This window comes from Xenopus laevis, chromosome 3S (genome assembly GCF_017654675.1).
Source record: "Xenopus laevis strain J_2021 chromosome 3S, Xenopus_laevis_v10.1, whole genome shotgun sequence".
Lineage (NCBI taxonomy): Eukaryota > Metazoa > Chordata > Amphibia > Anura > Pipidae > Xenopus > Xenopus laevis.
This window is the reverse complement of record NC_054376.1, coordinates 63,704,689-63,718,442: the sequence shown is the minus strand read 5'-3', so window position 1 is coordinate 63,718,442 and position 13,754 is coordinate 63,704,689. Positions and strand designations below refer to the sequence as shown.

Sequence of the window (13,754 nt, the reverse complement as noted above, 5' to 3'; positions counted from 1 at the left end):
TAGTTGCCCTTCTCTGTACCCTCTCTAATACAATAATGTCCTGTTTCAGTGATGGAGACCAGAACTGTATGGCATATTCTAGATGTGGCCTTACCAGTGCTCTATAAAGTGAAAGAATGACCACTTCCTGCAGTGAATCAATGCCCCTGTTAATACAACTAAAGACCTTATTTGCCCTTGATGTTGCCAACTGGCATTGCTTGCTACAGACAAGTTTATTGCAAACACTGAGGGCCCCCACTAAGAACCTTACTCCAAGTAGAGAATGTACCACTAACAACCACCCTCTGTACCCGATCCTGTAGCCAGTTTCCTATCCATGTGCAAACAACTTCATTTAGCTCAACAGACCTTAGTTTAGAAAGCAGTCGTTTGTGGGGCACAGTATCAAACGCTTTGGCAAAATCCAAATGTATCACATCTACTGCCCCCTACTGTCCAGCATCTTACTTAGCTCATCATAAAAAGCAATCAAATTTGTCTGACATGACCTATCCTTCATAAAGCCATGCTGATTGCTGCTCATAATGCCATTCACTAGGACAAAATTTTGAATGTTATCCTTTAACAAGCCTTTAAATAATTTGCCTACCACAAATGTCAAACGTACTGGCCTATAATTGCCAGGCTGAGATCATAATCCCTTTTTAAATATTGGAATGACATCATCTTTTCTCCAATCCATAGGTACCATACCAGATGAAAATCAGAAATAGGGGCTGGTCTAAAACTGAACTAAACTCTCTTAGAACCTGGGGGTGTATGCCATCGGGCCCTGGAATGTATCTACCAGTTTACCCCAAACTGAGAAAAGAAAAAGCTGTTTGTCTCAGTCAGATAACTCTCAGAACACACAGCAGTCAGTTATTTGCACTTACTCCCTCCTTGCACACAGCACTCCCAGCATGAACAACAAACACCAATGCCTTACGGTTTTTAACACTGCTTAACACTTAATTCACATGCAACACTTAGATCACATGCAACACTCGCTTAGCAGCTCCCACACTCGCTTTTGGAGTCACAGAGTTAAGGTTTCAAAAAACCATTGTGAACAAATTTCAAACTAAGCAACCAATATTACTTCCCCTAAATAAATATTACTGCAGTACACAGAAGTACCTCGTTCCAGTTGCACTCTTGAATATATTATGCAATATAAACATAACAGTGATATGGAAGAACAGTGCCCACACACAACACACATCAGTTTCCACAAAATAATGAACATTGCCTGTCCTTAAAGGATATATAGGGGGAGATTTACTAATGTTCGAATGGTAAATTCGACTTTGAATTTTTAAATAATTTTTTTGGTCAAAACTCACAATTTCAAATTTAAAACCCACCTATTCGAATTCGAATGTGAGATTTATCACATCTCGACCATTGACACAGTTCTAATTTGATACTTTGCTACCTAAAACCTGCTCAGTTCATGTAGAAGTCAATGGCAGAGGTCCATTGAATTATTTGAAGACATTAATAGCCTTCCTGACATTCAAGAGGACAACTTAATTCGAATTTGATTTGAATTTTCGGTTCATTCCTATTTGATCGAATGTTAGACATTTGAGTTTTTTTCATAAATTACCTCCCATTCAAGTTGTGAGTACATTTGAATTTATTAGAGTTAAAAAAAATTCACATAAGTTTGAAATTCGACCTTTGAAAAATAACCACCATGAAGTATATGCCAGTCTCATATAAATGAGGGCTTTGTGATGTATATGTACTGTATGCTGTTTTTGACAGTATATTGTATTTTTTATTCCTCTCAGCTCTCTCAGCAGCCTAATTCACCTTTCACCAGGACTATTATACTAAGTACAAAGCAAAAGCTACAAGAGAGCATCTCAGCAAGAATAAAGTACATATGCCTGGAATGAGTAGCAGAATCCAAAATAGAATTTGCAGCAAGAATGGAAGACTGCAGTCAACATATGATCCCTAGTCATTCCTAAAGATCTTGAACATCTGTGCCAAGAAGAAGTCAAGCTTTCCCATCCTATTGCAGAAAATTGGTAGCCATTTATTCTAAACAACTCATAGCTGTCACTGCTGAAAACACTGTGTATTGCTGTGTAGGATTTTTATTCTTACTTTTCCAATATTGTTGTTTGCTAAAAGTGTACACTTTGTTATATACTGTATATTACTATAATAAAAACAAAATTCATGAAAAAGTGCAGGCTTTTATAAACATGTGCATAGGCAATTACTTTGTATATGTATGCTTTATACAAATGTACCACTATTATTTTATGTATGTGTGTATATATATATATATATAAGACATGACTGTGGATTGCTTAACTTGCTTGTACTGAGACTTTAAAGTCAACTGAAAAAAAAAGCGAAGCCTGAAACACATACAATTTCACTATTGTGCAATAACACAATATATGGGGGAATATGGGGGGACAAAAACAACACTCCACCCTATGATAAACTATGTCTATGGACAGTACAGGCTTTTTAGTCTTTTCAATGTTTGTGTAGAAAGGAACAGAAGATAGTTTGCTATGTGTCCATTGGGGAATATGGTGAAATTTTTTGTTTGTGGTGCCTATAAATAGTAGACTTTTAGCGTTGGGTGAATTTATTCGCCAGGCGCAAATTCGCGGCGAATTCGCACGATTCGCCGCCAGCGAATAAATTTGCGAAAATTAGCGGAAAAAATTCGCCGGCGTCAAATTTTTTTTTCGAAAAAACGGACGCCGGCATCAAAAACGGGCGCCGGCGTAAAAAACGAGACGCCGGCGCCGTTTCGCAAATTTCGCGCGAAATTCGCAAATTTTAAGCCGAAGCGAAACGGCGCAAATTCGCCCATCACTAAAGACTTTTAATTGGATATTATTAATTAAATATTAATATTTAACAACTGTTCTCTTCTTGGAAGGCAAGGTCTTTCCAAATCTAATGCTAATGCTAATTAGGGATGTCGCGGACTGTTCGCCCCCGAACTAGTTCGCGCGAACATCGGGTGTTCACGTCCGCCGAATGTTCGCGAACGTCGCGCGACGTTCGCCAATTTGGGTTCGCCTTAGCTGGCGCTTATTTTTGCCCTCTCACCCCAGACCAGCAGATACATGGCAGCCAATCAGGAAGCTCTCCCTCCTGGACCACCCCCACACCCCCTGGACCACTCCCCTTCCATATATAAACTGAAGCCCTGCAGCGTTTTTTCATTCTGCCTGTGTGTGCTTGCAAGAGCTAGTGTAGGGAGAGAGCTGTTAGTGATTTGAGGGACAGCTGATAGTAACTTTGCTGGCTAGTAATCTACTTGATACTGCTCTGTATTGTAGGGACATAACTCTGCAGGGTTTTGAGGGACATTTTAGGTTAGGTAGCTTTGCTGGCTAGTAATCTACCTTCTACTGCAGTGCTCTGTATGTAGCTGCTGTGGGCACTGCTGCTGATCTCTCATCTGCTGACTGCTGCCTGTAACCCAATAGTCCTTGTAAGGACTGCTTTTATTTTCTTTTTTGTTTTTTTACTTTGCTACTATAAGAGCCCAGTGCTATTAGTCTAGCTGTGTTGGGGAGTGGGACTGGTGTGCTGCTCCTAGTAGTTCAGCACCAACCAGAGTAATTTTTTTTTTAATATATATATATTTTTTTTTATTTTACTTATCTCACTGTTCTTTAACGTGTCCAGTGCTGTTTGCTGTTCTTCATAGTAGTGCACCAATAGTAGTGCACTTGCAGGCATTATTTGCCCAGTGTGTTCTTCAAACAACTGCCAGCTAGCTGTGTGAGCTTGTTCACATTCTGTCTAAATATCAATAATAATACCGTCTCCAGAAACACCACCTGAGTGACGTTTTTCAAGCAGCAATAATATATTCCATATCCACTGCTGTAGTGTATACGTTGCCCTTGCAGGCATTGTTTGCCCAGTCTTTAACCAAGTGCCACCTAGCTGTGTGAGCTTTTTCACATTCCGTGTCCAGAAACATCACCTGAGTGACGTAGTGTGATTTCTGCCCTTTACAGCACAAAACGCAGCGCTGTGTCAACAATGTATTTTTCAGAAACATTTTTGCCCTTGATCCCCCTCTGGCATGCCACTGTCCAGGTCGTTGCACCCTTTAAACAACTTTAAAATCATTTTTCTGGCCAGAAATGTCTTTTCTAGCTTTTAAAATTCGCCTTCCCATTGAAGTCTATGGGGTTCGCGACGTTCGCGAACCGTTCGCATTTTTGTCCGGAAGTTCGTGAACATGTTTGCGAACATTTTTTCCGACGTTCGCTACATCCCTAATGCTAATCTAAGCAAGTGGTTGAAAGGGCACAATGATGTAGACACTGCTGTGGACTGGTTAGCAAGTCTGGGAAAGTCAGGGAAATGCTCAGTGTAGCCAGGTGCGTTTCAGGGTATAACACATATAACAACATAAAAAAGAGTTTCTTGTCTCTCAAGGGCAACCTTGCTACCTGTGCCATTGTCCTTAAGCTATAAAGTTGGGTTTGTTTACAGTATATGTTAAAATAAATTAGACCATAAAAGAAGAAATAAGGGCACATACCAGAATCAAGCGCAGTTTTATGTCGCATAATTAATAAGTAAATTCAGTAATACAGGGATTAGTAAGAATTCCACCTTGTATTACAGGAGACTGGACAAAGGTTAGAGGACAAAGCATCATAGCCTTTCTGTATTGTATTTAAATTGTGGTGCTTCTCTATTAGCCAGGTTTATAAAAATGAATGTGTAGGCAACACCTAAAACATTGCTTATTGAATGTAGAAACTTGGGGGGCCTATTTATCAAAGGTCGGATTTTGGTGGTTTTTGAGGTTTTTGAAACACGACTTAACTCACAAAATATGAATATAGTAACATAGTAAGTTAGGTTGAAAAAAGACACACGTCCATCAAGTTCAACCTTTTAACTTTATTTTATCTGCCAGTTGATCCAGAGGAAGGCAAAACCCCCATCTGAAGCCTCTCCAAATTGCCTCAGAGTGGAAAAAATTTCCTTCCTGTGTCCCTGGATCAACTTGTACTTTGCGCTATCTTCCATAACCCTGTATTGCTTCACTTGCTAAAAAGCCATCCAACCCCTTCTTAAAGCTATCTAATGTATCAAGTCGATAAAGGATCCTTGTGATCCAAAAACATGTTGTGATTCAATAAATAATTATTTGCAGCAGAGACTGCGTCTTATGTGCTCCATCCATACTTATGTTTGCTGAAAGTGTTGCTATTCTACCTGTTGTCAAACTAAAGCTCATGTAAGGTGACAGCGCTGGATCCCTGCACTTACCACCTTCCCTTGTAGTGAAGTAGGCTCTTATTCTGTGTCTTCTTGTGGGAGTCTGCCTGTCCGCTGCAAGAGGTTGCCTAGCAACCAATTGCAGAGTCATCTCAGGGCTGCAGGAAGTTGCACATCTGTCTGGGAGTGGCCAGCCAAGGGAGTAAACAGGAAAGCCTGGCAGAGAAATCCACAAGGTGGGGAGAGAAAGAGATCAGTGAGCTCATGTGGGCCCAAAGATCTGAAAGGCCCCACCAAAAGCAGTTATTTGGGGCAGGCTGGCACAGGAAAGCTAGATACTGTGCCTGTGCCTGCTTGTCCATAAGTGCTTAACTCGTCTGAAGAGTTATTGTAAAGTATTACCATTATCCATACTAAAGGAGTGCACGAAGATTACAGAAACTGTGTGTCTGGCACTGAGTAAACAACTTTATTTTATTAGTAAGAGAGATAGTTTCCACTGTCCCTAGTTAGTTAGTGAGGTCCCATTGCCACTTTTCAGGAGTGTTGCATGTATAAGTTTCCCCTTTACTTACTTTTATGTTAGATAAAAAGTTATTTTGTTTAGTCTATGTGCATTATTACTGTTTCCTTGTTGGGCCACCCATAGGTGCATTTCCAGATCCCACTAGGTGGAGTAGAGTTGCCACCTGTCTGGTTTTGACCCAGACAGCCAGGTATTTTGAAGGGCCCGCAGGGTCAAAACTTCTTAAAACTTTTCTTATTTGGAAAACTGGGCAGGATTCCCCATGATTGACACAGCGATCGGCCAATTGCCGATCTCTGTGTCATAGACTCGCCCCTCAATTTAACAGACCTTCCCCTCTACATCACGGACCCGCCCCCTCTGTATCACAGTCCGCCCCCTGCCTGGCCTCCACCGGGGGAAAAGTTGGCAATCTTAAGGTTGAGACACTGCGCTAGTAAGTACCAGGTACCCAGTGTCTCTCAATACCACTGCAGAATGGCTCAGTTTTGTCCCGTGCCACACGTGGAGCTTAACACTGACAGAGGGAGTGTCGATAGGGTTACGCTCACATGCCACAATTTATCACATCATTGATCATATGCAGCTCATTCTCTTTGCATCCCACTCCTGCTTATGCAGTGAATATTCTTATGCACCAGCGATTTAGAGTGCTTTAAGCAATATCATGTATGATCAAATAAGTGTTTTGCTGCCCACAGTATAATTTCTCAGCCAACCACATCACATTGCTTTTGAAAGTAAATGCTGAGGCTAAAAATATTTTACCTTCTCTCTCTCTTCTAAGCATTGCAGATAAGCTGTATTTTATTAATAGAAATCTTAATGCCACATTACGGAAAGCAAGAACTACTGTATCTTAGTCACCAGGCTAGAATTATGCTTTCCTTGGAGAGGACCAAGGAGCTAATCACCATCTAATTTCACAGGTGTTAATCATAACAGAACTGGTTTGCAGAATGAATTCTGCAGATTTTTTCTTACTATATACTATTTTAGCAGAGGAGATCTGAATGCAATGTACATAGCAATAAAATGCAAACTATGTTGCCACCTAAGCCACAGAGCAGCTGTTCTCTGTCTTAATTCATATGCAGAACTCACTGTTGCTGTATCAGCGACCCCACTAATCCTCAGGAACGCAGAGGTATATCGAAAAAATAAATATCATCTCCACAAATTGAGGTCATGGGTTAACAGCTAACTATGTTAAATAATAGTGAAAAAGAATGCCCTTGAAAAGAGATGGCACACCTCCCTTAGATTATTCTATAGAATTGGAAAGAAGCCATAGCTTAGTATGAAAATGTGCTGCCTTGCTGCAAGAACATAACTTATGGGGGGATATTAAGTGCTGTAGGATATACTGTAACTGTGACTGTTAAACCCTTCTCTCTAAGGGGGATGAATTAAAAAAATTTCCACAAATCAACAAAAATGTTTGGTTTTCCTGGTTTTCTAAAAAGCTCTACAATTTAAGATTTATCAAGTAAAAAAAAAACACAAAAGCCTTTAATGTCAAACCTCGACAAGTGAAAGTTGTCACGGTGCTGTAGAAATTAATGTGAGAAGCACTGATGCTATTGGGCCATTTTTAAATCAGAATGTTAGAGGTTTTCGGATTTTGGAATTTTTAGAGATTTTCATGGTATTCAGATTTTTTTCATATCGTTTAGCGATTTTTGTTTGTTTCATATTTCTTAAATTCCGTTCTTTTAATAAATTAAATGACAATTGTGGTTTTAGAGTTTGTGAGTTTAGTCGTGGTTTCAGAAACCTCTAAAACTATTATAAAAGAAGCAGGAGTTCTGACAGTTGTGCTGATAACTTTGAACCCGACAAGTGTTGTTTGAAGATCACCTTTTGGCTACAAATGTACCTCCATATTGTTTGATTTTTCTACTTCACATTAAAGCAGAAGAGCATTTTTTTAGAAGTAACAGTGAGGAGTAAAATTTAGAGATAGTGGGGCTTATATACTAATACTGAACACATTAATACCACCTATGGCATCTAATCAAAGTTTTGCTTTCATACATCTCTCTGAACATAGTTAATTATTATTTGTTCCTTTGGGTTACTGCCCAGATGTCAATTTGCCCTGTGATATTTAATGAACCCAAATGACCATACCTTCCAACATTTCTAGAAATTTGGGCATTTTATGCCAAGTCCTTATGTTGTTGTTTGCTCAGATATGTTTCAAATATGGCCAAAACTGTCTTTTTTTGGGTATTTGCAATTGCATTGAATCTGAATTATTCGCTTAATAGGAAGGTATGGTATGAGTAAGCAAATATGAATACAGCAAAAGTAACATCTTGAAGGGATTAGGGATCATTGCTTAAATGAATACTATAGCATTCTATTTTGACAACCCCAGTGAGGATTGTTTTTGTCATAATACAAGGTAAGAAACTCACTCAAGCATGTTCTCTGCTCTAGCAATCCTACCTCCATAATTGCCTCAGCTGGCAGGGAGGACAGAAACAACCCTGACCCCATGTTTAGTTTTCCCTTCTATCCCAGTTCTTTCTTAACATTAATTCTTGGCTTTGCTTTACTGGATCTAGTTAAAGACATTAACCTCAGCCATGCAGTATATACTGGTCAGCTGCTGAAAAATAGGCACTTGACTGGTTGCTATGACTAAATTTGAGCAAACATTAGACCTTTAATTACAAGGCTCATTTTCAAAAGCAGTGCATGGTAAATAATGATATGACACAAATTCCAGAAAAAAACTGCTGCTCACTTAGCTGAATGTGTCATAATTGGGGGTTAGTCGGTGTAACACCTTCGACAGACCTTCTGTCGGTTTTACACTTCACATGTGACTCTTACCTGATGGCACAGGACAATCCTGAGCCACTTCGCAGCGGTATTGGGAGAGACTGGGTATCTGGTACTTATTAGTGCAGTGCCTCCACCTAGTGGGATCCAGGAATGCACCTATGGGTGGCCCCACTTGGAAACAGTAATGATTTACAGTATTTAGTAAACTAAATAACTGTTTATCTAAAAGTAAATGGCCAACTAATACAGAAAAAACTCCTAACAAAGGGGGCCTTACTAATTAAGTCTGCAGGAGTGATCTACCTCTCTAACTAAAATAAGGAAAGTCTTTGTACTCAGTCCTACAAACACAGTCTATGAAATCTTCAAACCTTCCTTTAGGATACCGTCACTTTAAATAGTAATACTCCAAATGTCTTTTTGGGAACATTACAGTGACTCTTCAGGGGAGTCCAGCACTTATGGACACGCAGTGTGACTACCAGTCCCTTTGGATACTCGGATGGGAATCTTTTGCAGATGCTGGTTCCTCTAGTCAGGATTCCTCTGACACTCTCTGTCTTTCAAGTGTCTGGTTTCCTTGTGCCAGCCTGATCCAAATGACAGCTTTTGGTGAGGCATTCTAGCTCTATGGGCCCCACCGACAAACTTGCTGATCCCTCACCACCTTGCGGCTTTCTCTGCCAGGCTATTTACTGCCAGGCTTTTTTCTGCTAGGCTTTTCTACTTCCTCTTCTTGCCAGTCACTCCCAGGCTGCTGTATAACTTCTTGCAGCCCTGAGGCAAGGGCTTATAGCACACAGTGGCACAAGCTCTGTACCTGCTCCATTACAGGGAACTGCTGCAGAAGAGTGGTAAGTGCAAGGATTCTGCACTTTCTCCCTACAGCACAAATTTATTGAATCACACACAGTGTAACAAACATTTTGAGAGGAGTTTATTAATGCATTAGCCTGTGATTCACTTTGTGCAAGTAAATAATACCTACCTGCTTTGGAACTACTCTGGACTACCCTGTCCAAACTGAGTGTAATTCTAGAATTGCCGTGAATAAGTAAGCACACTTGCACAATAACCATTATAGCAGGCTCATTTAGAAATGCAGTGTATGGTGCAAAGTGCAATTTTCTGACACAGATGGCTATATTTTTTGCCCACAATACAACATTTCCCCCCAAAATATCAGAATAAAAGATACTTCTAGGTAAGTGTCTGTTATAATTGATGGAAAGTGCACAAGTATAGTGAAGTGTACTACTGATTGCAGATGTCCAGTGATTTCAGGGTTTCCTTGCATCAGTGAGCATCTTTGTGCAAGGCGTGTGTATGGGCAAATGTACTTCTAATGAATGGCATCAATGTAGACACACTTGTTTTGTCCATCTTAGATCTTTGCACTGGTGTTTTACATTTGTAAATAAGCAGGACTGTGTTTAAAATGTAAATCACAGCTTCAACATGGTGTATGGAAAGAAAAAATTATCCTGTGAATTCTAGTCCAGGGCACTCTTTAACCCACCTTAACCTTATCATCAAGGATTCACTTAAACATTTCCATAAAATCTATTTGAAGTTATATGTTAAATAACTTATTTTATGTCAAGTAATGGATTTTTCATGAAAATGATATATGTCAAGGTTGGAACACTTCTAATTTCTTATGAGTCATTTGTCCCCTTTCATACTGTGCTTTTTAATCAGGCAAATCCAAATCCTCCTTTAAAAGCCTTGCTGCTAATGTTGCCTTGCCTCTTGCGGTTCCCTCAAAAATGTATTTTAATACTGCTACAGCTTGAGTGTGGTATTATAAATTAGTTTAGAGGGAAAATGCCATAGGATTGCAGCATTGGTGGTAGGGTTGACTGGTTCATAGGTTTGAAGATGAAGATAAAGGTTGGTGATAGAGAGATTGTCAATAAAAACTGGTTGGTTTTGCTCTGCTTTGCTGGAGGTTCCAAGTCACACCTAGTAGGAATTGAGTTGGATTTTCATAATAACTGGCTTCAGACCCATGAATGTATTACATTAAATGATTAGTTAATTAATTTCAAAAGTATCTAGTCTCATTGAGCTTGTAGGGCAAGAAAAGCAACTCTCTGCACTCCAAATATTGCAGAACTACTACCAACCTTTTGGAAAAGCCTTGAGGTTGTAGTTGTGTAGCTTTTGCTGAAATACATTTTGCTAATTGTTTTGCTAGTTGTTTTTTACACTGCATCTTCCAAGTGGCCAAAATTATTCACAGAGCTATAAAATGTAACATTCTCAACCTTCTCATCAAAGATTTACTTAAAGCATTTACATGAAATGCGTTTAAATGTATATGTAAAATAACATATTTTATGTCAAGTAATGGATTTTTTAATGGAAATTATATATGTCAAGGTTGGAACACTTCTCATTTTCCATAACTCATTATGCCCTTACAGACTGTGCTTTTAAATCAGTCAAATCTATATTCTCTAAAAGCCTTGCTACTAATGCTGCCTTTTCTCTTGTGGAAATAAAACCTTTTCATGAAAATATTTTTTTCTGATAGTATGTGCCATGGTATAACAATCCCATACTAACATTTTAGGCACTTAATTCCATCCTTCTAGCTCCTATGGGGCACTAAGGGCACATATTTATATAAGTTTAAATCCACCCATGAATAGGCAGAACTGTCTTTCACTCCCACACTTCTTCCTGTTACAGTTAGAGCTACATTATTTCCTGTCAGGTGATCTCTAAATGAGCGCACAGACCATCACAAAATGGTGGCTCAAGGTAAAGGCAATATTTACAGATATGTATGTGGCAAATTTAGATTCTTTAGTTCAGATTTACAGGAAAACGAAAACACTAACTTGTTTGTCAGTGAAGCAAGCATCATGTTTCAGTCACAAGTATTCCCAGCTTGGTACTATGCACACATTAGAAGTGTTTATGTGAACTTTTGTGTTCAGGGCACCATTCTATGTATTATACTGCAACCTTCTCACAGATATATATATGTAATTGTCCCAATAATTTAACAATCCAACTACCATTTTAACCCCTGAACTTCCAGGCACATAGATACTACTTGCTCGCAGAAAATTGCTCTGACTGCCAAGCACGTAGTACCTAAGTGCTCAGCAGTACAGGGTCTACTCGCTGCACTAGCGTTTTTTACGCTGTGCATCGAGTCTTAGCTGCCCCAACACCCTAGACAATGAGCCTGGGGGCTGTCACGCGGGTCCTGTGATGCGATCATCACAGAATCTGACTTTCTACCTGATCTATTGCTGTGTGGCTTTTTCCTGGACCAGACCTCATGTTATCAGCGCCACCCACTCACTTCCTGCTGCTGATCTCTGCGATCCTGGACCCTCCAGCTCTTCTAAGGACCCCTTCTTCTCCTAGGAATGGTAAGTGCCCTTCTTTTTACACATTTACACACACACATACATGCATTTACACAAACACAGTACACATATAACTAAAGGTAGCTTTTTTTTTACATTTTCAGGCTTTTTTTTGTTTTTAACACATTTGAACATATTTAGTCACATACACATACACACAAATTTATACACTTTTTAGAGCTGTACACACACACATACACAAGCACACACTTATAGGTTTATTTTAACTTGTTTTTTTTTTTAGTTCAATTTCCCTCATGTTATTCCCCTAAAAACTGTTGATTTCCCAGTGTGACTATTGGATCAAGCATTCTGACCGCTAACCATGCTGTTGGAACATTTATTTTGTTATTTCATTGATTTGCTTAATTGTAATTGATTTTTGTGATTTTATTGCGGTTTTATGCTTGCATTGTTGTTCCTTATGTTTTTTTTAGCGTCATTTGCACTAACACAGTACAAACACATTTTTAGCAATCATGGATTCATCAGAATGTGTATTTTACAAAAATATATGGTTTTGGGGAATCTTTGTGCTGTTAGTCAGTCTTGGGGCACATATTATGCAGTCAGGGTCAGAAAATTGATATGCACTATTTTTATTTGGGGTCCACATATGCCAGCTGCTTTGGGATATCTATGCATATTGGGCATCAAACTGTTCAGTAAACCCTTGGCATCAATACTTAGGGTGTTTTACAACTGTATGTAAGAAATTGGGTGAGATAAATGCAACCAATTGCAATATTTTTAGGCAATTTTCAGAAATGTCATAAAAACTGCTGCCTTTAGCGTAGCTTTGCAGTATAGTAGTTTGGAGTAGAAAAACATTATTGCAGATGGAGGGGAGGAGCTAAGCCAGATAGCAAGCTGGACGTGCTATAGGAGAGCTCTCTGTAGTCGGGAGCATATACAAGAGTGAAGACTGGCAATATACGCAATATACGCAATATACGCTGCAAAAACAGCTAAAGGAGGAGTGATTCCTGGCATACCATGGGGAAGTCGCGGAAAAAAACATCCCCGGTAAAGATGACTGCTTTTTATCCTAAGGCAGTCTCCCCTCGGGGCCCGCGGAATCCGTCCCAAGATGGCGGCGACTCAGCCGACTCAGCCGGTAGCAGCCCCATACATCAGACACGGGTTCCGGAAAAGCCGTCTATACAAACAGATGGCGATCACTCACCGCTTACTGTTTCCTCACTGAAGCTGCTGCTTGCGGGTCTCAGAGTACAGATTCAGGAAGACTTCCGGTCGGCCATCTCATCGTTGCGCACAGACATTGAACAGGTGGGTGAGCGCACAGAACACCTAGAAGGCAAAATGGCAGAAACTGTTGCTTCTCATAATGAACTTATAGATGCCAATAGTGCACTACAGGAGGAAGTACAAGGTTTAATAATTAAAGTGGCCGACATGGAAGATAGGAACAGGCGGAATAACCTTAGATTAAGGGGCATTCCGGAGACAATTTCAGCTCCAGAGCTTAATGATTATGTAAATACTATGATGGGGGAATTAATGCCAGGAATGTCGCAGGAACATATGCTGCTGGATAGAATCCACAGAGTATCTCGCGCTAAAAATGCCCCACTGGGGGCCCCTAGAGACACGATCATGAGAATTCATTTCTATCATACAAAAGAAAAGCTGCAGCAGTGTTTTAGAAATAAAAAAGATATCCCAACTAAGTATAACCAACTACAATGTTTCGCAGATCTCTCTAGTTACACACAGAAAAAGAGAAAAGACTTTATCCATGTTACAGCCAAATTGCGAGATAATAACATTCAGTATCGCTGGCTGTACCCGGTGAGGCTGTG

The 13,754-nt window shown here is 39.7% G+C and overlaps 1 long non-coding RNA gene across 1 annotated transcript in view; it reads left to right on the top strand.

Annotated features, from left to right (window-relative positions):
* LOC121402172 overlaps nucleotides 1-2,170 on the top strand; it is a 54,142-nt gene extending 51,972 nt beyond the window's left edge. The window contains exon 3 of the long non-coding RNA XR_005966653.1: nucleotides 1,782-2,170. This is a non-coding gene — a long non-coding RNA (uncharacterized LOC121402172). The remainder of the gene's footprint in view (nucleotides 1-1,781) is intronic.
* The last annotated feature ends 11,584 nt before the right edge of the window (nucleotides 2,171-13,754 follow it).